Source organism: Scyliorhinus torazame, chromosome 11 (genome assembly GCF_047496885.1).
Source record: "Scyliorhinus torazame isolate Kashiwa2021f chromosome 11, sScyTor2.1, whole genome shotgun sequence".
NCBI lineage: Eukaryota > Metazoa > Chordata > Chondrichthyes > Carcharhiniformes > Scyliorhinidae > Scyliorhinus > Scyliorhinus torazame.
Genome location: NC_092717.1, coordinates 79296796 through 79320072, shown reverse-complemented (window position 1 = coordinate 79320072; position 23277 = coordinate 79296796). Strand labels below are relative to the sequence as shown.

The following is a 23277-nucleotide window of genomic DNA, read 5'->3' as shown; positions in this document are numbered from 1 at the left end:
GATAGTGTCATTGAACTGCAACCATCAGACCATTCTGGGAGTAAGCAAAGAGTAATGGTGTATTACAATCACATAATATAACAGTGTGAGGAAGGAATGGTGCCCTGTATCAGTTCATGAAGCCTTCTAGTCACACACTTAAAAGGAGGTGGAAACCAACAGCTGTGAAGGAGAGATGTGAAGCCCTGATGACATGAGAAGCAGTTTCGCAAGAAGTTCAATAACCTCATTTGAGTGGTCTGTGAAATTATTTGCAAATATGATTGATGCGACCATCAATTCACTCGAAGACACGTGGAGAAGTAAACCGTGGTTTTAATCAGCTTACAACTGTGCCTGCCTGCGTCCGGTAGAATACTGAAGGCGGCCCCGCAGGTCAGCTGCTCTTATACTTCCTCTGAAGGGGTGGAGCCATGGGCGGAAGCGAGGCCCCTGAGGTAGCTCCCCTCGGGAAAACCATCAAGCGGTCATGAGGAGTCTGGTTTGTGGCTGTGCAAAGGAGGGACCTATTAGCATGGAGCGTATCAGGGAGAACCTCCTGCCAGTGAGTAACTGGGAGATTCCTGGACCGTAGGGTCAGTAGGACAGTTTTCCAGACTGTAGCGTTCTCCCTCTCCACCTGCCCATTTCCCCTGGGGTTATAACAAGTAGTTCTGCTCGAGGCGATGCCCTTACTCAGCAGGTACTGATGCAGTTCGTCGCTCATGAACGACGAGCCCCTGTCGCTGTGGACATAACTGGGGAAACCAAACAGGGTGAAGACATTATGCAGGACTTTAATGACAGTGGGGGTGGTCATATCGGGGCAGGGGATGGCAAACGGGAAGCGGGAGAACTCATCTATGATGTTAAGGAAGTACATGTTGCGGTTATTGGAGGGGCCCTTTGAAATCGATACTGAGGCGTTCAAAGGGCCGGGATGCCTTTACCAGGTGGGCCTTATCTGGTCGATAGGAGTGCGGTTTACACTGCGCACAGATTTGGCAGTCTCTGGTTATAGCTCTGACCTCCTCGATGGAGTAGGGAAGGTTGCGGGCTTTGACGTAATGGGCGAGCCGGGTGACCCCCGGGTGGCAGAGGTCATCGTGGATAGCCCGTAGTCGGTCATCTTGCGCGCTGGCGCATGTGCCGCAGGACAGGGCATCTGGGGGTTTGTTGAGCTTCCCAGGACGATATACTATATCGTAGTTATAGGTGGAGAGTTCGATTCTCCACCTCAAAATCTTATCATTCTTGATCTTGCCCTGCTGCGTATTGTCAAACATGAAGGCAACTGTTCGTTGGTCGGTGACAAGGGTAAACCTCTTACCAGCGAGGTAGTGTCTCCAGTGCCGCACGGCTTCCACGATGGCTTGGGCTTCTTTGTCGTCCGAGGAGTGTTGAATTTCAGAGGTGGTGAGGGTGTGTGACAAGAACTCTACCGGTCTGCCTGCTTGGTTGAGGGTGAGCGACCTCTGATGCGTTGCTCTCCACCTGGAAGGGGACGGACTTGTCCACCGCATGCATCGCGGCTTTGGCAATGTCGGCCTTGATGCAGTTGAAGGCCTGGCGGGCCTCAGCTGCCAGTGGAAAGAGGGTGGCCTTAAATAGTGGGCGGGCTTTGTCCGCATACTGGGGGACCAACTGGGCGTAATAGGAGAAAAATCCAAGGCACATCTTCAGGGCCTTGGGACAGTGAGGGAGAGGGAGTTGTAGGAGGGGATGCATACGGTCAGGGTCGGGCCCTAGGACCTCGTTTTCCATGACGAAGCCGAGGATGGCTAGCTTGGTTGTGTGGAAAACGCATTTCTCCTTGTTGTAGGCGAGGTTCAGTTTTTGGGCAGTTTGGAGAAATCGGTGGAGGTTGGTGTCATGGTCCTGCTGATCATGGCCGCAGATGGTGACATTGTCCAAGTACGGAAACTTGGCCCGCAGCCCGTGCTGGTCCGCCATTCGGTCCATCGCTCGTTGGAACACCGAAATCCCGTTCGTGGTGCCAAAGGGGACCCGGAGGAAATGGAAAAGGCGGCCGTCTGCCTCAAACGCCGTGTAGTGGCGGTCCTCCGGGTGGATTGGGAGCTGGTGGTATGCAGACTTCAGATCCACCGTGGAGAACACGTGGTAGTGAGCGATCTGATTTATCATGTCTGCAATCCAGGGAAGGGGGTACGCATCGAGTTGTGTAAACCGGTTAATGGTCTGGCTGTAATCAACCACCATCCGGAACTTTTCCCCGGTCTTGATGATCACCACCTGAGCTCTCCAGGGGCTATAGCTGGCCTCTATGACTCCCTCCCGCAAGAGACGCTGGACCTCAGACCTAATGAACGTCCTGTCCTGCCTGCTATACCGCCTGCTTCTGGTGGCTACTGGCTTGCAATCGGCAGTGAGGTTTGCGAAGAGGGGGGGTGGGTCGATTTTTAGGGTTGCGAGGCTGCATTTTTAGGGTCGCGAGGTGAGCGGGGGCAGGGGCCCCCCGAACTTAAGAGTTAGGCTCCTGAGGTTGCACTGGAAGTCGAGTCCCAAAAGGAGAGGAGCACAGAGGTCTGGGAGCACATATAGTTGAAAATTAGCGTACTCAGCGCCCTGTATCGCTAGGGTTGCAGTAGTGCACGCTTGGATTTGCACCAAGTGCGACCCAGAGGCGATGGAGATGGGTTGTTGCGACGGGAATATTGGGAGCGAGAGTCTTACCATGTCTGGGTGAATGAAGCTCTCTGTGCTCCTGGAGTCGAAGAAGCAAGGTGTCTCGTACCCGGTAACCCGGACGGCCATCATGGAGCTCCGGAGGTGCTTAGGTCGCAACTGGGCCAGGGTGACCGCGCTGAGTTGTGGGTAGCCGGCGGCGTGATCGAAGGTGCTGGGGTGGCCCCGCGATGGCTGCACGTGTAGGTCGTACGCGTCGAGTGGTGTAACAGATGGCGGACAAGATGGCGGCCCCCGTTGGTCGAGCGTGGCGGGCGGTGAGGAAGGTGGCATCCAAGATGGCGGCCCCCATGAGTCGCACGTGTTGTGCGGAGGTGGAGGCGGCAGACACACTGCCACCTTGAGGGGTTGCGGGCCTGTGAGTCTGAGGATCGGGTCTGTGAGTTTGAGTTCTTAGACCTGGCCAGGCAGACCTTGGCGAAATGTCTTTGTCGCCCACAGCTGCTGCAGTTTGCATTGCGGGCCGGGCAGTGCTGTCGGGGGTGTTGGGACTGGCCGCAGAAATAGCAGGGTAGCCCCCTTGTTGGGCTGGCAGCCGCGCAGCACAGGCCTGGGGTAGCCTCTGGTCGGGGGCCCACGAGGGGGTTGCATGATCGGCCGGGAACGCAGTAAGGCTCTGAAAACCGACCTCCAGAGAGGTAGCCTGTTTTACCGTGTCGTCCAGGTCCTGGGCCCCTTTTTCGAGCAGGCGCTGTCTCACATAGTTTGATCGGACCCCCGCCACGTAAACGTCTCGGATGGCGAGCTCTATGTCCTGAGTGGCCGTAACGGCCTGGTAGTTACAGTTGCGCGTGAGGGCTTTGAGGTCGCGTAGGTAATCATCTAGTGACTCCCCAGGGCGCTGGCGGCGAGTGATGAAGACGTGTCGCGCGTAGACCTCGTTCACAGGCCGCACGTAGAGGCGTTCGAGTAGTGCGAGGGCCTCTGTATAGGAAGCGGCTTCGTCGAGCTGGACAGAAATGCGATAGCACATCCGTGCGTGGAGGAGGCTCAGCTTCTGTTCATCAGTGACGGATGGCGTAGACGACGCGGCGAGATAGGCCTTGAAGCATCGAAGCCAATGTGAAAACATTTCTTTCGCCTCCGCGGCCTGTGGATTGAGTTCCAGTCTGTCAGGTTTGAGGGCTGATTCCATAGTAGTATTTTAAGCTGATTAAATTGATGCGACCATCAATTCACTCGAAGACCCGTGGAGAAGTAAACCATTTGTTGGGGAGGCTGATGAATCATGGCAGGCGGTTGGATATGGGGTGGCTCCCGTTAGTTGTATGGAAATAAGGCTTAAGTGGTGAGAACTGGCTTCTTGCCACGCTATGGCAAGATCCTGATTTTGCCTATGGCAGCGGGCCGGTTGCATCGCAGACTGGTGCATAGCGTGGTTCTCGTTTTTGGCCTCTCCCGTTATTCAACGACCTCATTTTGCTCGAGCGAGAGGGCAACGAGGCTGGAGAATCATGTACAACATTTCAACAAAGCTTCGACCAAAGTTATAGCTGTGAAATGTAAGTGACCCTGAAGAAATTAATTTCTCATGATGGTTATCAAAAAATAATTTGTGGTTGTTATTTGTAAACAAGAGAACTTGTACAATGTTAAGATGACAAAGGGAAAAGGAAACCGAACATGCTGACAAAATGCAGACCTCCTGAGTTTTTGCAACATTTTCTGTTTTGATTTCAGACTTCCAGCATCCACAATATTTTGCTTTTAATGACTCTCGGGACAGAATCGCTCAGTGTTAATTATCCAATGTAATACAATTGCAATACAATATTTGCATAGAACAGGACCCATTTTCAATGTTCTAATTTATGAGACTGAACAGTCGTTATTTAATTGACTGAATAAGCAGCTTGTTGAGTTCACGGGAGCGTCCGCGCAGGAGACATGAGGAACAAAAGATTTGTTTACAGTAGAATGTAGACTGCATGTACACTAGTTTCAGAAGGGACTACCTGCGGCAGCCCACACACGGGCTGAGGTTTTTATACCCTGATTTGCTCTCCCGCAGATGAGTGAGCTCCGCTCCTCAGCATGGAAGCTCGTACTCCACGAGACTCACGGGGAACCTAATCGGCCTAACCCCATGGGTCTTGTGTAGGTTACAACACAGCTTATTTCATTTTGTCTGCTAAAATGAGTATTTTACCTCACTTATGAGGTAATAAATATCATGCGGGAGAACAGAACATTTCCCTTTCAGATCCCAGTTTCAGGGTAAATGCAAAACAAGGCTTCTCCACTTTCCCACATTTCTCATACCAGTTATGCTTTGTCTGAGGCCATCAATTTAGAACAAATTCTGCTTAGTTTTATGCTGGGGTTTCCAATCCATTCGGAAGTGCATTGTAACTTCTGGTATTCATGTTGCAAGTACTTTAGATCCTATGAACTCAAACAAAATGTTTGTCCCAGAGTTCAAAACAAAATGTCCAATCCACAAATATCATCTAATCCTCTAGATTCATAGCAACTGAGAAATATTGTGACACTGTTCAAACTCAGTTTACCAGAAATTTATACTATTTGTCATGAAGAGTTCATCATTGTCACTGATTGTAACACTTAGCATAAAATTGCAGCTAACTTGTTCTAGATTTACATTGTTTTTTTAGTTTTGGTTTGTCAAAAATAGAGATCAAACACAACAGAGGCTTTTTTCAACAGGTGAAATAGACAAAAAAATTGCATGAGACAAGATTATGTCACCAGAGTTAACTGAAATATTAAAGCAACTTCCTGTGGACACTTCGAAATAAAAACACAAAATTCTGGAAACGCTCAGCTGGCCAGGCAGCATTTGTGGAGATGGGAACTTAATGATCTATTCTACAATCTGATAGTTGCCTTTTTAGTTTTCTCAGCAAAACAGATTGAAGTTGAAGAGAGTGGGACATTGGCAGAAGAGCCTCTGGGGAAATTCTAACTGCCTGTTCACGTTATACACCAAGTTGGCATGGTTAAATAGCCTTTAATGGTTCAATCTTACATTTCCTTCCAAATGCTACCGAGTGAAAAAGATGCATTAGTGTGGCTAATATCACGATATGAACTACACAGATAATTATTTGCATCAGCCAAATTAAACTACAATTAACCTTTATGATGAAATAACACACCTTACAGTAGGGCTAGTATAGTGAAGGGGTGAAAGACTGAGAGAGTAGAGAAGCTGATGCTGGTTAAGAAGGTTAAAGGGAGATTGGAAAGAGGGGTCAATAAGAAAAAAATGTTTCTGAAGGCAGAAGGGTAAAGGACACATGTTTAAGATAATTGTCAAAAGGACCAGAGATGGCATGAAGAAAACAAACTGTATGTAATGAGTTGGTATGATTTGGATTGCACTACCTGAAATGATGGAGTAAAGTCAATTGTGACTTTCAAAATAAGGGGCGTCATTCTCCGACCCCCCGCCGGGTCGGAGAATGGCCGTTGGCTGCCATGTATCCCGCCCCCGCCAAAGTCTCCGCTCCCGGAGATTGGGCGGGGGCGGGAATCCGGCCGCGCCGGTTGGCGGGACCCCCCGCTGGATTCTCCGGCCCGGATGGGCCAAAGTCCCGCCCAGAAATTGCCTGTCCCGCCGGCGTAAATCAAACCTGGTATTTACCGGCGGGACCAGGCGGCGTGGGCGGGCTCCGGGGTCCTGGGGGGGGGTGATCTGACCCCGGGGGGTGCCCCCACGGTGGCCTGGCCTGCAATCGGGGCCCACTGATCCGCGGGCGGGCCTGTGCCGTGGGGGCACTCTTTCCCTTCCGCCTCCGCCACGGCCTCCACCATGGCGGAGGCGGAGAGACTCTCCCCACTGCGCATGCGCGGGAAACTGACAGCGGCCGCTGACGCTCCCGCGCATGCGGCGGGAAACTGACAGCGCCCGCTGACGCTCCCGCGCATGCGCCGCATTTCCGCGCCAGCTGGCGGGGAAACAAACGCCATTTCTGCCAGCTGGTGGGGCAGAAATCCCTCCGGCGTCGGCCTAGCCCCTCAATGTTGGGGCTAGGCCGCCAAAGATGCGGAGCATTCCGCACCTTTGGGCCGGCGCGATGCCCGTCTGATTGGCGCCGGCTTTGGCGCCAGTCGGCGGACATCCCACCGTTGGGGGAGAATTTCGCCCAAGATTTGTAATATTTTTTTAAAATTAAAGAATAAATGCAGGGCTATGGGACAGCGCAAGGCTGTGAAATGAATTGGTAAATTCATTCAAAGAGCTGACACAGGCATGATGGACTAAATAAATTCCTTTCATGCAGTTTGACGTGTTTCAAATCTTTCAGCGGTTTTACGACATTGAAAAAGAAAAGATTTAAAGAACGTAATATCAGATGGCACAAATCCTCCATTGCTGAAGGGATTCAGTGGCGACAAACACAAGACTGCATGAGAAATCTCTCCGCCACACCTTCTGAGGAAATGATTGCACTGGACCAAAATATAGAGTAAAGGTTTCGGACTATTTGTTTTCAAACCATCCATTATTGACACTGTAGAGCTTTAGCAGATGTAAATAGTAAAAGATGATGCTAAAAATGCAAATGTCTATCGATAATTTCATGCCACCATCTTGCCCATTTGAGTTTCACTAATTATATTTCCTATGCTGCTGAAAAAGCAGTTGAAATCTAACATAATAATTAAAGTGCCATGAGGGATGAACATGTAAGCCTTGAACCCTGTTTGAGCCACTTACTGATGATAATCAGTATATCAAACTAAAAAAACGTTATTGTTAAATTATGCCTTGAACTATCATAAATATACAAAAATTTGATCCCTTCTTTTCAATTACTAACCAAGGTACAAAATAAGTATTAGTTACAAGTTGCAGTGCACCAAGTTCAATCCCAATTTTTTTCTCAGCTGAGTTAGTTTCAGCTCGGCTGCTGATGAGAATAGTACAATTTGCAGAGCCACCTAAGACGAGGATGATTTGATGGCCAGGGAACCAAATGCTTTTCCTATTTCTGGCACAACTATATTGTTTGTAAAGGGACAAGATATTTTCCAGCCAACGACATTCTTCATTGGTTTAACCAACAAGGGTTTCCTGTGGAATCTTTGGATGCCTCATTTTGTTACTCTCAAGATGATCATTTCTACATCTAAATCTTTTGCAGCTCGACAGCTGAAGACATTGGTACAATCCAAACGTCAAGCTACGTTTGAGTATTCATTTCATCCTGCTGAAACAATGGCAGGCAACCACTCGGAGAAGTACAGAACCTCCTTTACTGGATGCCAATGGAAATATTTTCCATAATGCTGATTTCAAACAGATAGTTATCATAACTAAGCTAAGATAGGCGAAAAGAGAAATAATCTTCTTACACATGCTCCACAATAGTTTTGATTTATTTGTTGCAGTTGGTTCCCATCTCCTATCAGAATATAGAAAGTGATGACCAATTTCTAAAGCAGAGATAGGTACATCTAACTGCAATAATGTAAACATGACTTGGATTCATCAAGAAACTTTAAACCAAGTCAACAAAACTTCCTCAAGGAAGGCACCCTGTAAGTGACTGAAGAGAACTGTGGGATCAGACGAGTGAAAAATCAACCAGGGTTAATTCCCTGGACTACCACCCAGTGACCTTTCTTCGAAATGCAACCAGCCATTAAATGAGGACACAACTGAGTTCAGTGTTCTGTAATATTGTGAAATTCTTTCTTGCAACTCACTGTCTAAACCGTCCCTTGTCCTGGGCTAGTTACGGTTCTGGAGAATAACTAGCATTCATGAAAACAAATCCCACCTCTTTGAAAGGAAAATCAAATCACAAAACATCAGCAGAAATTTTAAGAATCTGGTGGCAACCTTCTATCTAGTAAGACAATATTTTGCACCATGTTATTCATCACCTGGTGTAGCACAGGAGACTCATTCTGCGAGATTTGCTACAGAGGAAGACTGAGAGGATGCATGATTTGCTGACCCCTTTTTTCTCTTTTTAAAAAAAATCTAAATAATTTTCATATTAAAATTTTTTTTTAAAGATTAATTTGTAATCCTTGGCTCAATCAGTAAAAACTGGTTAAAATGTCTTTCTCCTGTCAATTTGTGTAGTTTCAGTAATTGAAAAGCTTTTAATATGAAAGGTGCATCTGAAGAGAATGCCAAGGCTAATAGTGAAATATAATACGTATTTACACAAATGGTTTCAATCACATAAGGTATGGTAATATTGTTCTAATAGCATATTTGAATTGCTATAAATATGTTCGTTTAATGAATGCTAATTAGGACTATTATGAAGATGCTGAATTGTATCATCTGGAGTTTCAAAAATCATTTGATAGAGTGTCACAAGTTGGCTTGTTAAGAAAATTGAAGCCAATAATTTTTCAAGAGGTTGTGCCATTGTGTATGTAAAATAGGCTGGAAGATAAAAATAAGGGAATAGCGGTGAGCTTTTTTTTTTCAAACTGAAGGGGCGTGTGTAGATTTGCCAGAGTCAGTATTAGAACAACTGCTTTTTTTGATGTATATTAATAACCTGGATTTAGGTTTTGGACATGATTTTAAAGTTTGAAGGTGGTATAAGCTTGGAAATGCAAAAAGAACAGCAACAGGCCTCAGGCTTGTGATAAAAGTGTACCCGTGTTACGAACATGAGGGGAGGGTAAAATGGCTCCCATCTTCTCCTATTCTTTGGGCAGAATATTACACTCCCCCCCCTTCACCGCCCCCCCCAAAAAAAAATCCCCGAGCATCCCGGAGGCGCGCCGTGCGGCGGGATGGAGAATCCCGCCCCATGAGTCTGGAAATCATGGGGCTGGATTCTCCAATTTTGACACTTAAGTGCTGACGCCAGCTTGGGAACAGTGGTGTTTTACAACAGAAAAATGGCGCAAAACCTCCACCTAACCTCCATCTGGTGAGAGGCTAATAGGCACGCAGTGTAAAGCCCCCGGCTCTAGCTGCGGATACCTCTGGAGAATTGCGGCGGCACCTTAACATGTTTTAGGATTAACACAGATTACAAAGTACATCTTTCTACAAGGGTCTCACTGAAACAAACTGCTTATTAAGCATTCCAGATGACTGTAGGAAAATATACTCTGCACTCTGAACCTGAACACCAAGTGGAATGTTTGTGAAAGTCGCCTCAGGTTCCCCCAAATGATTGTCACTTGAGAGTTTTCAAACTCCACTCCCAAAACACATTTTAAAATCTTCTCTCATGCTTTCCCTTAGCGGTTTGAATTTCAAAAGCCAGTCCAGATTTTCCAAATGACACTTTTAAACAATGCTTTCACTTCACTTTTAACAGTGGATCCAGTCCAGGAGTTCACACCAATCGCTTTCACATTTACTTCAACACTAAACACCAGACTTATGTTAAAATAGCATCAGACATTTGATTTACCTTAAGGAGGCTGCTGTCCCACTTTAAACCTGGTTACTGGAATTGTCGCTTTACTCAGAACACTTTGTTTACTCTTCCTTAAGTTCTTCTGAACAATACCTTGGTTTCTGATCAATTAACGCCAGGCATCTCAAACATTCTTTCGGTCCCAATTCCCTGGTTCTGGACTGTAACTTGTACTTTAAGAAGCCTGCCACTTTGCAGCTCCTCTTCAGTCTTTCTTGTGGCAGAGTTGAGAAATGTTCACTACCCAAGGTCCTGTCTCAAACGGCCCCAAATTCAGGTAAAAATAAAACTTTAAAGTTTTTTTTTATCCTTACAAGGGACTCCAATTAGTAAGCAGCCCTCCACCCCCACATGCTTTTATTTATTTTTCATGCCATAGGCCTCACGAAGCACAATAGAAACACAGTTGAAACTTAACCAACTCCCACACATGCAAACACCTTTGTCCAGCATGAATCTAACTATAGGCTTTACCCTACCAGGCACAGTTAAATCTATACCTCATTTCTAATGTTTAGAAGGAAAATGGACTCAAAAGTGTGGGTGGCGCAGTGGCACTGCTGCCCCACAGTGCCACGGGCTCGGGGTTCAATTCCAGTCTTGGGTGAGTGTCTGTGTGGAATTTGCATTTTCTCCAGGTGTCTGCGTGAGTTTTCTCCGGGTGCTCCGGTTTTTTCCCTCGGTCCATGTATGTACAGGTAAGGTGGATTGGCCATGCTAAACTGCCCCTATTATACAGAGATGTGCAGGTTAGGTGAGGTTACGGGGATGGGCACGGGAGTAAGCCTAGGTAGCGTGCTCTTTCTGAGGGTTGGTGCATACTGAATGGGCCGAATGGCCTCCTTCTGCACTGTAGGGATTCAAATCTAAGATTCAAAGTTACTAGAAATTAAATGTTACAATTTTAAAGGCGGAGACAGCAAGTGATGTATTGGCACTAATCTTTGAAGGTGGCAGAACATTCACATTAAATATGCATACCATATTGTAGATTTTATGACCAGAGCTTAGGAATGACTTATGGAGAGTACAGAAGAAATTTATTAGAATGGTCCAATTAATGAGGGTTTTCAGTTGGGATTGTTTTCCTCAGAGCACAGAAGGGTAAAGGAAAGTTTAATAGACGTGTTCAAAATTATGAGGGGGTTTTGATAAAGCTGAGAGGAATTAATTGTTTCCATTGATCGGAAGACCAGAAGGTGCTTTGTAGGTTTCACGAGGTGTGTAGGTGCTTTGGCGAAGAGCAGGAGAGTGGCACTAATTTATTTTTCTTTCCAGAAAGTTAGCACAATCACGAATGGCCAAATATGTCTCCTTTTGTGTTGGAAATTGATTCTATTTTTTCAAATGCAATTTCCAACGCTCCCCCCCTCGCCCACTCTCCTACCCCGTTCATCTCCCCGCCTTCAACAAACAGCTTTTCAAAAGTGGCCAGTGGCCATCTTGGATAATTTATAAGCAGCAATTGAAGTCTGTCACTCAAGACACAATATTAAAATCAGTTGCCAAGGTGCTAACAAAAAATCTTGCTGTGTGGTTTATATTCAGTAAATCCACACAGCAAATGTGGCATTGAAACTCATGGGATCATCATTTTAGCCAAAGTACCTTAATATTTAACAACCTATTCAAAGTTGCTTTGTAATTTTCATTACACATATTTAACTAGCTAAAATGTAGATTTCTATTAATAATAATAATCTTTATTGTCACAAGTAGGCATACATTAACACTGCAATGAAGTTACTGTGAAAAGCCCCTAGTCGCCACATGCCCGCACCTGTTCGGGTACACGGAGGAAGAATTCAGAATGTCCAATTCACCTAACAGCACATCTTTCGGGACTTGTGGGAGGAAACCACAGCACCCGGAGGAAACCCACGCAGAGATGCGGAAAACATGCAGACGCCACACAGACAATGACCCAAGCTCGGAATCGAACCTGGGACCCTAGAGCTGTGAAGCAACAGTGCTATCCACTGTGCTACTAATTCTAGTTAGAATCCTTTCAACTTGTTCTATCTGTCATGTAGTTGATTGCTCTTCTGACTCATCATCTGTCAACTCAAGGTTTACCCAGAACATTTGGCATACTCACACTATGTTCTTCCTACACTTATTACCCAACCTCATTCACTCTGCTGCTGATGACTCCATACTACATTCATCAACTTCCTTCAGATCAAATAAACATAGCACATCCATCTTCCACTGCTGTACATGCACATTCTGCTGAATATCAGCCGAGTTGAAGATTGTACGAGAGGATCAGGGATCAGGAGCCATTACAGAGACCTGGTTGAGGGAAGGGCAGGATTGGCGGCTGAACGTTCCAGGATTTAGATGTTTCAGGCGGGATAGAGGGGGATGTAAAAGGGGTGGCGGAGTTGCGCTACTGATTAGGGAGAATATCACAGCTGTACTACGGGAGGACACCTCAGAGGGCAGTGAGGCTATATGGGTAGAGGTCAGGAATAAGAAGGGTGCAGTCACAATGTTGGGGGTTTAACTACAGGCCTCCCACCAGCCAGCGGGAGATAGAGGAGCAGATAGGTAGACAGATTTTGGAAAAGAGTAAAAACAACAGGGTTGTTGTGATGGGAGACTTCAACGTCCCCAATATTGACTGGGACTCACTTAGTGCCAGGGGCTTAGACGGGGCAGAGTTTGTCAGGAGCATCCAGGAGGGCTTCTTAAAACAATATGCAGACAGGCCAACTAGGGAAGGGGCTGTCCTGGACCTGGTATTGGGGAATGAGCCCAGCCAGGTGGTAGAAGTTTCAGTAGGGGAGCATTTCGGGAACAGTGACCACAATTCAGTAAGTTTTAAAGTGCTGGTGGACAAGGGTAAGAGTGGTCCTAGGGTGAATGTGTTAAATTGGGGGAAGGCTAATTATAACAATATTAGGCAACAACTGAGGAACCTAGATTGGGGGCGGATGTTTGAGGATAAATCAACATCTGACATGTGGGAGGCTTTCAAGTGTCAGTTGAAAGGAATTCAGGACCGGCAAGTTCCTGTGAGGAAGAAGGATAAATACGGCAATTTTCGGGAACCTTGGATAACGAGAGATATTGCAGGCCTCGTCAAAAAGAAAAAGGAGGCATTTGTCAGGGCTAAAAGGCTGGGAACAGATGAAGCCTGTGTGGAATATAAGGAAAGTAGGAAGGAACTTAAGCAAGGAGTCAGGAGGGCTAGAAGGGGTCACGAAAAGTCATTGGCAAATAGGGTTAAGGAAAATCCCAAGGCTTTTTACACATACATAAAAAGCAAGAGGGTAGCCAGGGAAAGGGTTTGCCCACTGAAGGATAGGCAAGGGAATCTATGTGTGGAGCCAGAGGAAATGGGTGAGGTACTAAATTAATACTTTGCATCAGTATACACCAAAGAGAAGGAATTGGTGGATGTTGAGCCTGGAGAAGGGTGTGTAGATAGCCTGGTCACATTGAGATCCAAAAAGACGAGGTATTGGGCGTCTTGAAAAATATTAAGGTGGTTAAATCCCAGGGCCTGATGGGATCGACCCCAGAATATTGAAGGAGGCTAGAGAGGAAATTGCTGAGGCCTTGACAGAAATCTTTGGATCCTCACTGTCGTCAGGTGATGTCCAGGAGGACTGGAGAATAGCCAATGTTGTTCCTCTGTTTAAGAAGGGTAGCAAGGATAATCCAGGGAACTACAGGCAGGTGAGCCTTACGACAGTGGTAGGGAAATTACTGGAGAGAATTCTTCGAGACAGGATCGACTCCCATTTGGAAGCAAATGGACGTATTAGTGAGAGGCAGCATGGTTTTGTGAAGGTTTTCGAAGAGGTCACAAAAATGATTGATGCAGATAGGGCAGTGGATGTTGTCTATACGGACTTCAGTAAGGCCTTTGACAAGGTCCCTCATGGTAGACTAGAACAAAAGGTGAAGTCACACGGGATCAGGGGTGAGCTGGCAAGGTGGATACAGAACTGGCTAGGTCACAGAAGGCAGAGAGTAGTAATGGAAGGATGCTTTTCTAATTGGAGGGCTGTGACTAGTGGTGTTCCACACGGATCAGTGCTGGGACCTTTGCTGTTTGTAGTATATATAAATGATTTGGAGGAAAATGTAACTGGTCTGATTAGTAAGTTTGCAGACGACACAAAGGTTGGTGGAATTGCAGATAGCGATGAGGACTGTCAGAGGATACAGCAGGATTTAGATTGTTTGGAGACTTGGGCGGAGAGATGGCAGATGGAGTTTAATCTGGACAAATGTGACGTAATGCATTTTGGAAGGTCTAATGCAGGTACGGAATATACAGTGAATGGTAGAACCCTCAAGAGTATTGAAAGTCAGAGAGATCTAGGTGTACAGGTCCACAGGTCACTGAAAGGGGCAACATAGGTGGAGAAGGTAGTCAAGAAGGCATACGGCATGCTTGCCTTCATTGGCCGGGGCATTGAATATAAGAATTGGCAAGTCATGTTGCAGCTGTATAGAACCTTAGTTAGGCCACACTTGGAGTATAGTGTTCAATTCTGGTCGCCACACTACCAGAAGGATGTGGAGGCTTCAGAGAGGGTGCAGAAGAGATTTACCAGAATGTTGCCTGGTATGGAGGGCATTAGCTATGAAGAGCGGTTGAATAAACTCGGTTTGTTCTCACTGGAACGACGGAGGTTGAGGGGCGACCTGATAGAGGTCTACAAAATTATGAGGGGCAGAGACAGAGTGGATAGTCAGAGGCTTTTGCCCAGGGTAGAGAGGTCAATTACTAGGGGGCATAGGTTTAAGGTGCGAGGGGCTAGGTTTAGAGTAGATGTACAAGGCAAATCTTTTACACAGAGGGTAGTGGGTGCCTTGATCTCGCTGCCGGAGGAGGTGGTGGAAGCAGGGACGATAGTGACATTTAAGGAGCATCTTGACAAATACATGAATATGATGGGAATAGAGGGATACGGACCCAGGAAGTGTAGAAGATTGTAGTTTAGTCGGGCAGCATGGTCGGCTTGGGCTTGGAGGGCTGAAGGGCCTGTTCCAGTGCTGTACTTTTCTTTGTTCTTTGTTCTGTGATTAGGTGACATCAAATTTGTGTTTTAAAAGTCCCAGGTTTAATACAGAAAATAATGACTTGCACTGGGCAGCTATGGTAAGTTATGATTTTGACACAGGGAGGTTGAATGAAGAATAACATATTTGGATCTGAGAAGGGACGAAAGGGGAAAATTCAGAGAGCACTGGCCTCAATAGGGTTGACAAAATAGGAATAAAAATCATTGTGACAGAGAAGGAGGTGAGGTGTCAGGTGAGAGAGGACCACTTACTTCATGACAAGCATTCATTGTATCAGTTCCAAAGGTGAGGTTTTAAATATTTCAATATTCAGATCTCAGGTGGATTTGGGATTTATAGAAATGAAAAGATGTCATGACAAAATTAAATGTTTTTGGAGGTTGTTCGCAAAAGTGAGAATTTCCATTTGAACCGATGATCAGAGGAGAATGAGTGTGCATACATTTCAAATACCTTTGGAATGAATATGCATACATTTCAACAGATGAAGGTGGGAATCATCACAGGCAAAAACTGATAACGGTTTTTTCGAGGTACTAAAAAGTAAAGCAAAAAATTCTAATGGGCATTGAAGAAACATGACTTTTACACTCTCATCAAAAAGAAAGGAAGAAATTGAGATACAGTAATCCAACCATCGAAGGAAGGACTTGAGATGAATTTGTGGGTGGCATGAAATTAATGGAATCCATCAGCAAAACATAATTTGATTATGACTGGATGAGCTCATTGAAATATAGGATGAAGAGAGAGAGAGGCAGAATGATGCACTATTGATGGTATTGAAGGCCGATAGATCTCCAGGCCCTGATAATCTACATCCCAGATTACTTAAGGAAGTACAATGTTTCTCTAAATTAGAAGGAATAGAAACATAGAGAATAGGAGCTGGAGCAGGCCATTTTTCCCATTGACCTTCCTACGTCATTCGTTATGATCATGGCTGATCATTCAACTCAATAACCTGTTCCCACTTTCCCCAATATCCTTTGAGCCTTTTAGCCCCAAGAGCTATATATAGCTCCTTCTTGAAAACAGAGGATTCCACAGGCTCATCACTCTCTGGATGAAGAGATTTCTCCTCATCTCAGTCTTCAATGAACCTCAATGTGATCCCTGATTCTAGACACCCCTCGCCACAGGTAACATCCTTCCTGCATCTACTCTGTCTAGTCCTGTTAGAATGTTATAGTTTCTATGAGATCCCCCCTCATTCTTCTCAACTGCAGTGTATAGAATCCTAACCAACTCAAGCTCTCCTCATACGTCAGTCCCGCCATCCCAGGAACCACTCTGGTAAACCTTCTCTGCACTCCCTCTATAGCAAGAGCATCCTTCCTCAAATAAGGAGACCAAAACTGCACAAAATATTCCAGGTATTGTCTCACAAAGGCTCTGTATAATTGCAGCAAGACAACTCTGCTCCTGTACTTGAATCTTCTTGCTATGATATACCATTTGCCTTCTTTACCACCCGATGCACCTGCATGTTTACTTTCAGCAACTGGTGTACAAGGACTTATTGCACTTTCTGGTGGACAAGATCTTGTTGCACTTTCCCCTCTCTCAATCTATTTCCATTCAGATAATAATCTGCCTTTCTAATTTGACGACCAAAGTGGATAACCTCACATTTATCCACATTTTACTGCAATTGCCCACTCACTCAACTTGTCCAAATCACTCAACGTGTTCTTTCCGCAATGGTTGGGTTACTGTATCTCAATTTCTTCCAAGCTTTTTTAAGCATCTCTGGCATCCTCCTCACAGCTCACCCACCCTACAACCCAACTTTGTGTCATCTACAAATTTGGAGTTCTCTCATTTAAGTCATTAATATATACTGTGAATAGCTGGGGTTCTAGCACATATCCCTCCTGTACTCCACCAGGCATTACCTGCCATTTGGAAAAAGACCCTTTTATTCCTACTCTTTGTTTCCAGTCTACCAACTAGTTTTCTGTCCATCTCAATACACTACTCGCAATCCTATTCGCTTCAATTTTACACACTAATCTCTCATAGAATCATAGAATTTACAGTGCAGAAGGAGGCCATTCAGCCCATCGATTCTGCACCGGCCCATGGAAAGAGCATCCTATTAAGCCCAACCTATCCCCCTAATCCAGTAACTTCAACTAAACTTTCTGGACATTAAAGGCAATTTATCATGGCCAATCCACCTAACCTGTACATCTTTGGACTGTGGGAGGAAACCGGAGCACCCGGAGGAAACCCACGCAGACACGGGGAAGAACATGCAGGCTCCGCACAGACAGTGACCCAAGCTGGGAATCGAACCTGGGACCCTGGGCTGTCCTCATGTGTGACTTTGTCAAAAGCTTTTTGAAGTCTAAATCGACCACATCCACTTTCGACTAGTTACATCCTCGAAGAATTCCAGTAGATCTGTCAAGCGTGATTTCCCCTGTCGTAAATACATGCCGACTCTGTCCGATCCTGCCATGGTTTTCTATCTGATCTGCAAAAAAATCTTTTATAATGGACTCTAGAATTTTCCCAACTACTGACATCAGGCTGATCGGTCTATAATTTCCTGTTTTCTCTCTACCTCCCTTTTTAAAAGTGGGGTTACATTAGCTGCACTTGAATCTGTAGGAACTATTCCAGAGTGAATAGAATCTTGGAAGATGATGACCAATGCATCCACTATTTCTCGGGCCACTTCCTTAAGTAACCTGGGATGTAGATTATTAGGCTCTGGGGATTTATCGGCCTTCAATCCCATCAATTTCTCCAACACCTGGGGCGAAATTCTCCCCCAACGGCGCGATGTCCGCCGACTGGCGCCAAAAACGGCGCCAATCAGACGGGCATCGCGCAAGCCCAAAGGTGCGGAATGCTCCGCATCTTTGGGGGCCGAGCCCCAACATTGAGGGGCTAGGCCGACGCCGGAGGGATTTCCGCCCCGCCAGCTGGCGGAAATGGCGTTTGTTGCCCCGCCAGCTGGCGCGGAAATGCGGCGCATGCGCGGGAGCGTTAGCGGCCGCCGACAGTTTCCCGCGCATGCGCAGTGGGGAGAGTCACTTCCTCCTCCGCCATGGTGGAGACCGTGGCCCCACGGCACAGGCCCGCCCGCGGATCGGTGGGCCCCCATCGCGGGCCAGGCCACCGTGGGGGCACCCCCCGGGGTCAGATCGCCCCGCGCTCCCCCCAGGACCCCGGAGCCCGCCCACGCCGCCTGGTCCCGCCGGTAAATACCAGCTTTGATTTACGCCGGACCCCCCGGCGGGGGGTCGGAGAATGACACTCCATATTCCTTTGACTACTGATTTTCTTCAGTTCTGCCCTTTCACTAGTCCCTGTGTTTCCAACATTTCTGGTACCTTGAACGGGATTCTCCCCTACCTGTTGGGTTGGGGTTCCCGGCGTGATGGAGTGGCGGGCACCACGCCGGCGTTGGGCCGCTGCAAAGGTGCGGAAGTCTCCGCACCTTTAGGGGCCAAACCTTCACCTTGAAGGGCTAGGCCCGCGCCGGAGCGGTTTTTGCTCCACCGGCTGGCGGGAAAGGCCTTTGGCGCCATGGCAGCCGGGGCCGAAAGGTCGTCGCTGGGCGACACAGGTCCGTGCATGCGCGGGAGCGTCAGCCGCTGCTGACGATATCCCCGTGCATGCGCAGGGGAGGGGGTCTCTTCCGCCTCCGCCATAGTGAAGACCATGGCGAAGGCGAAAGAAAAAGAGTGCCCCCACGGCACAGGCCCGCCCGCGGATTGGTGGGCCCTGATCGCGAGCCAGGCCACCGTGGCGGCACCCCCCGGGGCCAGATCGCACCGCGCCCCCCTCCAGGACCCCAGAGCCCACCCGCGCCGCCTTGTCCCATCGTTCAAAAGGTGGTTTAATCCACGCTGGCACGACAGGCATTCCAGCAGCGGGACTTTGGCCCATCGCGGGCCAGAGAATCAGTGGGGTGGGCCCACTGACCGGCGCGGCACAATTCCCGCCCCCGCCGAATCTCTGGTGGCAGTGACTTCGGGACACGGCGGGTGCGGGATTCACGCTAGCCCCTGGCGATTCTCCGTCCCGGCGGGGGTTGGAGAACCCGCCCCTTATTTGTGTCCTCCTTTGTGAATACAGAACCAAAGTATGTATTTCGTTGATCAGCCATGAATGAAATTGAGCTATCAATCAATGGATAAATACAGTAAGGAATACAACTTTTGTGGAAGGCCATAAAATGGAAAGATATTTCAAAGTTTAGTGTACCAGGCCTCATCAAAGGTGTGCCCTGGACTTGGTGGCATGTTTCTTCATTTTATTTTGTTCAGATGTAAATTGAAATTCTATGATGGTATTTTTTTGGTTCGATATTGCAAACTGCAGCATCAAACCTGTATTGTGATGGCAGACCAACTATTATGAGTGTATGCTCCCAACAGACAATGTTGCAAGATGGGAGTAGAAATTTATAAAATTACCTCTATTATGACATTTAATAACAATATTATCTTACTTATTTAGATAGTTAATGTTTAATCCATTGAACATTGCCTTCAATTCCACTGTTGTTGAAAGTCAAAATCACAACTGAAGATTTCAGCTTTAGAATTTCAAAATGCCATAAATAATACCCTCATTTCTTTCTTTGCTTTCTATTTCTGCTTCATACATTAAACAATTAAATGTTTCCAGAAAATTACACGTTGAATATTTTACTTGGGGAAAAAAAAAGTTTGAAAAAGGAGTTGATTGCATATTTCTAAAGGAACTGTCAAATGTATACGAGATGTTTAATCTCAGATATTGAGTGTGGCAGTGAATAGATTTTTCTGGTTCACTCTTCAAGGTAAACCATGTTCAGCATCTGGGTGATTGGTAACATTCCAGTGGGTATGCAGGTGACGAGCTAATGTGATCTGTGCCCAAAAGCTTGTATTGTAAATAGGACAGGATGCTGCAGAGGTTTGGTTGAGTTGCTGAATCGGGATTTCATAATGCGTTTTCTCTCTGCCTTTGACATGTGCTTTCTTTCGAAGGAGGCCGCACAAGTTTTTATTCGATTGCACCAGATTCAACAATCCTGGGTGGGTTTCTTCCAGAACCAGGGGCGGGATTCTCTGGAATTGGCGCGATGTCCGCCGACCGGCGCCAAAAACGGCGCGAATCAGTCCGGCATCGCGCCGCCCCAAAGGTGCGGAATTCTCCGCATCTTGAGGGGTCGAGTCCTCGCCTTGAGGGGCTAGGCCCGCGCCGGAGTGATTTCCGCCCCGCCAGCTGGCGCGGAAATGACTTTGCCGTGCGCCGCATGCGAGGGAGCGTCAGCGGCCGCTCACGGCATCCCCGCCCATGCGCAGTGGAGGGGGTCTCTTCCGCCTCCGCCATAGTGAAGACCATGGTGAAGGCGGAAGGAAAAGAGTGCCCCCACGGCACAGGCCCGCCCGCGGATCGGTGGGCCCCGATCGCGGGCCAGGCCACCGTGGGGGTCCCCCTGGGGCCAGATCACCCCGCGCCCCCCCAGGACCTCGGAGCCCGCCCGCGCCGCCTTGTCCCGCCATTCGAAAGGTGGTTCAATCCACGCCGGCTGGCATGGGTTGGCAGCGGCGGGACTTCGGCCCATCGCGGACCGGGGAACCGCCGGGGGTGGGCCCGCCGACCGGCGCGATTTCCGCCGACCGACGCGGCGCGATTCCCGCCCCCGCCGAATCTCTGGTGGCGGAGAATTCGGGACACGGCGGGGGCGGGATTCACGCCAGCCCCCGGTGATTTTCCGACCCGGTGGGGGGTCGGAGAATCGCGCCCCAGGAGTCAATATAATAACTCTTGAGTGAAACCTTCAAGAATGTCCTGAAAGTGCTTCCTTTGACCACAATGAGAGCACATTCAAGTTTGTCATAAAAGATTCGCTTTGGTCAGGGAATGTCAAGCATTTGGCGACATGACCATCTCACTCAGATGCAACTGTCTCAATGGGGTGTGGATGCTTGGCCTGCCAGCTCAGGAGAGCACCTGCTATTCTCTTAAGCCTTCAGGAGCTTTCAAAGGCAACTTAAGTGGAAGTGAGTCCTGCCTGCTTGGAGCAGAGTGGGCATGACCATTACTCTACAGCCTGTCAGTTTGGTAGGCAGACTGACTCTTCTTTGTTACCATACTGAGGTTTGAAGTCAGCCGAAAGCAACACTTGCTTTGGCAATTCTGCCACGTGTCTCGTCATTAATATAGACAGTTTGAGAGAGTGTGTGGCCAAGAAAAATTAACTTATCCACCGCTGACAGATTTGGGTCATGGACTGGGACCTTGGATTTGAGGTAGGCCTCTCCTGCACCAGGCTGCTACAACATTTCAGTTTCTGGCACGCTGATCATCGTTGTAGCATGCATTGGGGAACAAGCCCACGTTACATCGCATTTCTAAGTCTCAACCCAGAGCAAGTGCAAAGTAATCGGCAGACAGGCAATTGCAGAGTATATTCTTGGAAACCTTGGTGTTTGCCCGCAGTTGTCGGAGTTTGAGCAGCGTCCATCCCTGTAATATTGGATTTTGATTCCAGGATCACCCTCGTGAGAGGCATCAGACACCCGGGCTGAAAACAACATGCTGAAGAGGATTGGGGCTAACATGCAGCCCAGTTGAACTCCATTAATGACTGGGAATGGATCAGAAGATTCACGATTATCCAGGACAAGCGTGAGCATGCTATCATGGAACTGTCAATCCATTATGATGTATTTCTCAGCGAAGTCAAATTTTTCCATCTTCTGAAGGCCCTCGTGCATGCCTCTGTCTAAGGCTTTGATAAGGTCAACAAACATGGTGATGAGATCCTTGTGCTATTCTTGGCATTTCTCCTGGAACTCTCGAAATGCAAACACTATTTTAGTGGTTTATTAAACCAGGAATGAACATGAGATGTGCAACCATTATGGGCTGTGGGGTGCAATATTTTGCTTAGCATCATAGAATGAGGCCATTCGGTCCTTCGAGTCTGCACCAATCCTCAGAAAGAGCACCCTACCTAGGCCCAATCCCCCACGTTATCCCCGTAATCCCACAGGGGGGCAATTTAGCATGGCCAATCCACCTAACCTGCACATCTTTGACTACGGGAGGATACAGAAGCATCCGGAGGAAACCCATGCAGACACAGGGAGAATGTGCAAACTCCACACAGTCATGCGAGGCAGGAATCAAACCCAGGTCTCAGCGCTGTGAGGCAGCAGCGCTAACCACTGTGCCATTGTGCCGCCCTTGGGGATGAGCATGTGATTTAAGTTACATTGATAAACTAAAACATAAATCCTGCACTTATTACTAATTATTACTGTTGAATTATGGGAATGTCTGTTCATTTAAGCAATGATCTGCTCTTCTAAAATATAAGGAAATCAGGCTTATGTGTGAAGTAAATGCCAGAGAGCACTCTAAATGCCAAGATGCCTAATCAAAGGGTAAGAGCTGTGCTTTGCACAGTGCAGACTTGCACAAAGAATATTAGATTGGGCATTCTGGGAAAAATAATTTATCAGCTGAAGCTCCAAGCTGCTTAGAAAGTACAAATCAGGAGTATGATGAAATATTCTCAATTTACCTGGTTGGTTACAACTGCACTCAAGAAGTAGTCATTTGATTTACAATCCATCCACTAGCTGTTCTGTCTATCTCCACCCACCCAGAGATAGTGGAAGGCTGTGCAACCTGTGTAATAGCACAGGGCCCACAACCAGCCAAGAACCCTGAACCCTAAACTGATCTCAGATTCTAACTGGCTGCCTGTGACAGCATTGATAAGTCCATGGTAGCACAGTTCTGAGTGTCAACACACCCTGGGCTGGATTCTCTGTTTCTGCGGCTAAGTGCTGGCTCGAACGGATAATCTGTGGGAGTTTCACGACAGGGAAATTGTCACCGACGCCTCACCGATTCCGGTAAAGATGAGTGGCTAGCACTAGCGCCGAGTGAAACTCCCGTGGGTCGCTCCGAAAATGGCCAGAGAATGGCCGGGTCCTGGGCCGCATATATGTACGGCAGCACGGTAGCATTGTGGATAGCGCAATTGCTTCACAGCTCCAGGGTCCCAGGTTCGATTCCGGCTTGGGTTACTGTCTGTGCGGAGTCTGCACATCCTCCCCGTGTGTGCGTGGGTTTCCTCCGGGTGCTCCGGTTTCCTCCCACAATCCAAAGATGTGCAGGTTAGGTGGATTGGCCATGATAAATTGCCCTT

At 47.5% G+C, this 23277-nt stretch overlaps 1 protein-coding gene and 1 pseudogene across 1 annotated transcript in view; one reads left to right on the top strand and one right to left on the bottom strand.

Annotated features, from left to right (window-relative positions):
- csmd3b (CUB and Sushi multiple domains 3b) overlaps positions 1–23277 on the bottom strand; it is a 2718576-nt gene that overhangs the window by 1656071 nt on the left and 1039228 nt on the right. The gene's annotated exons all lie outside the window — the stretch shown is intronic.
- On the top strand, positions 4022–8231 carry LOC140386066 (translocon-associated protein subunit alpha-like; annotated as a pseudogene).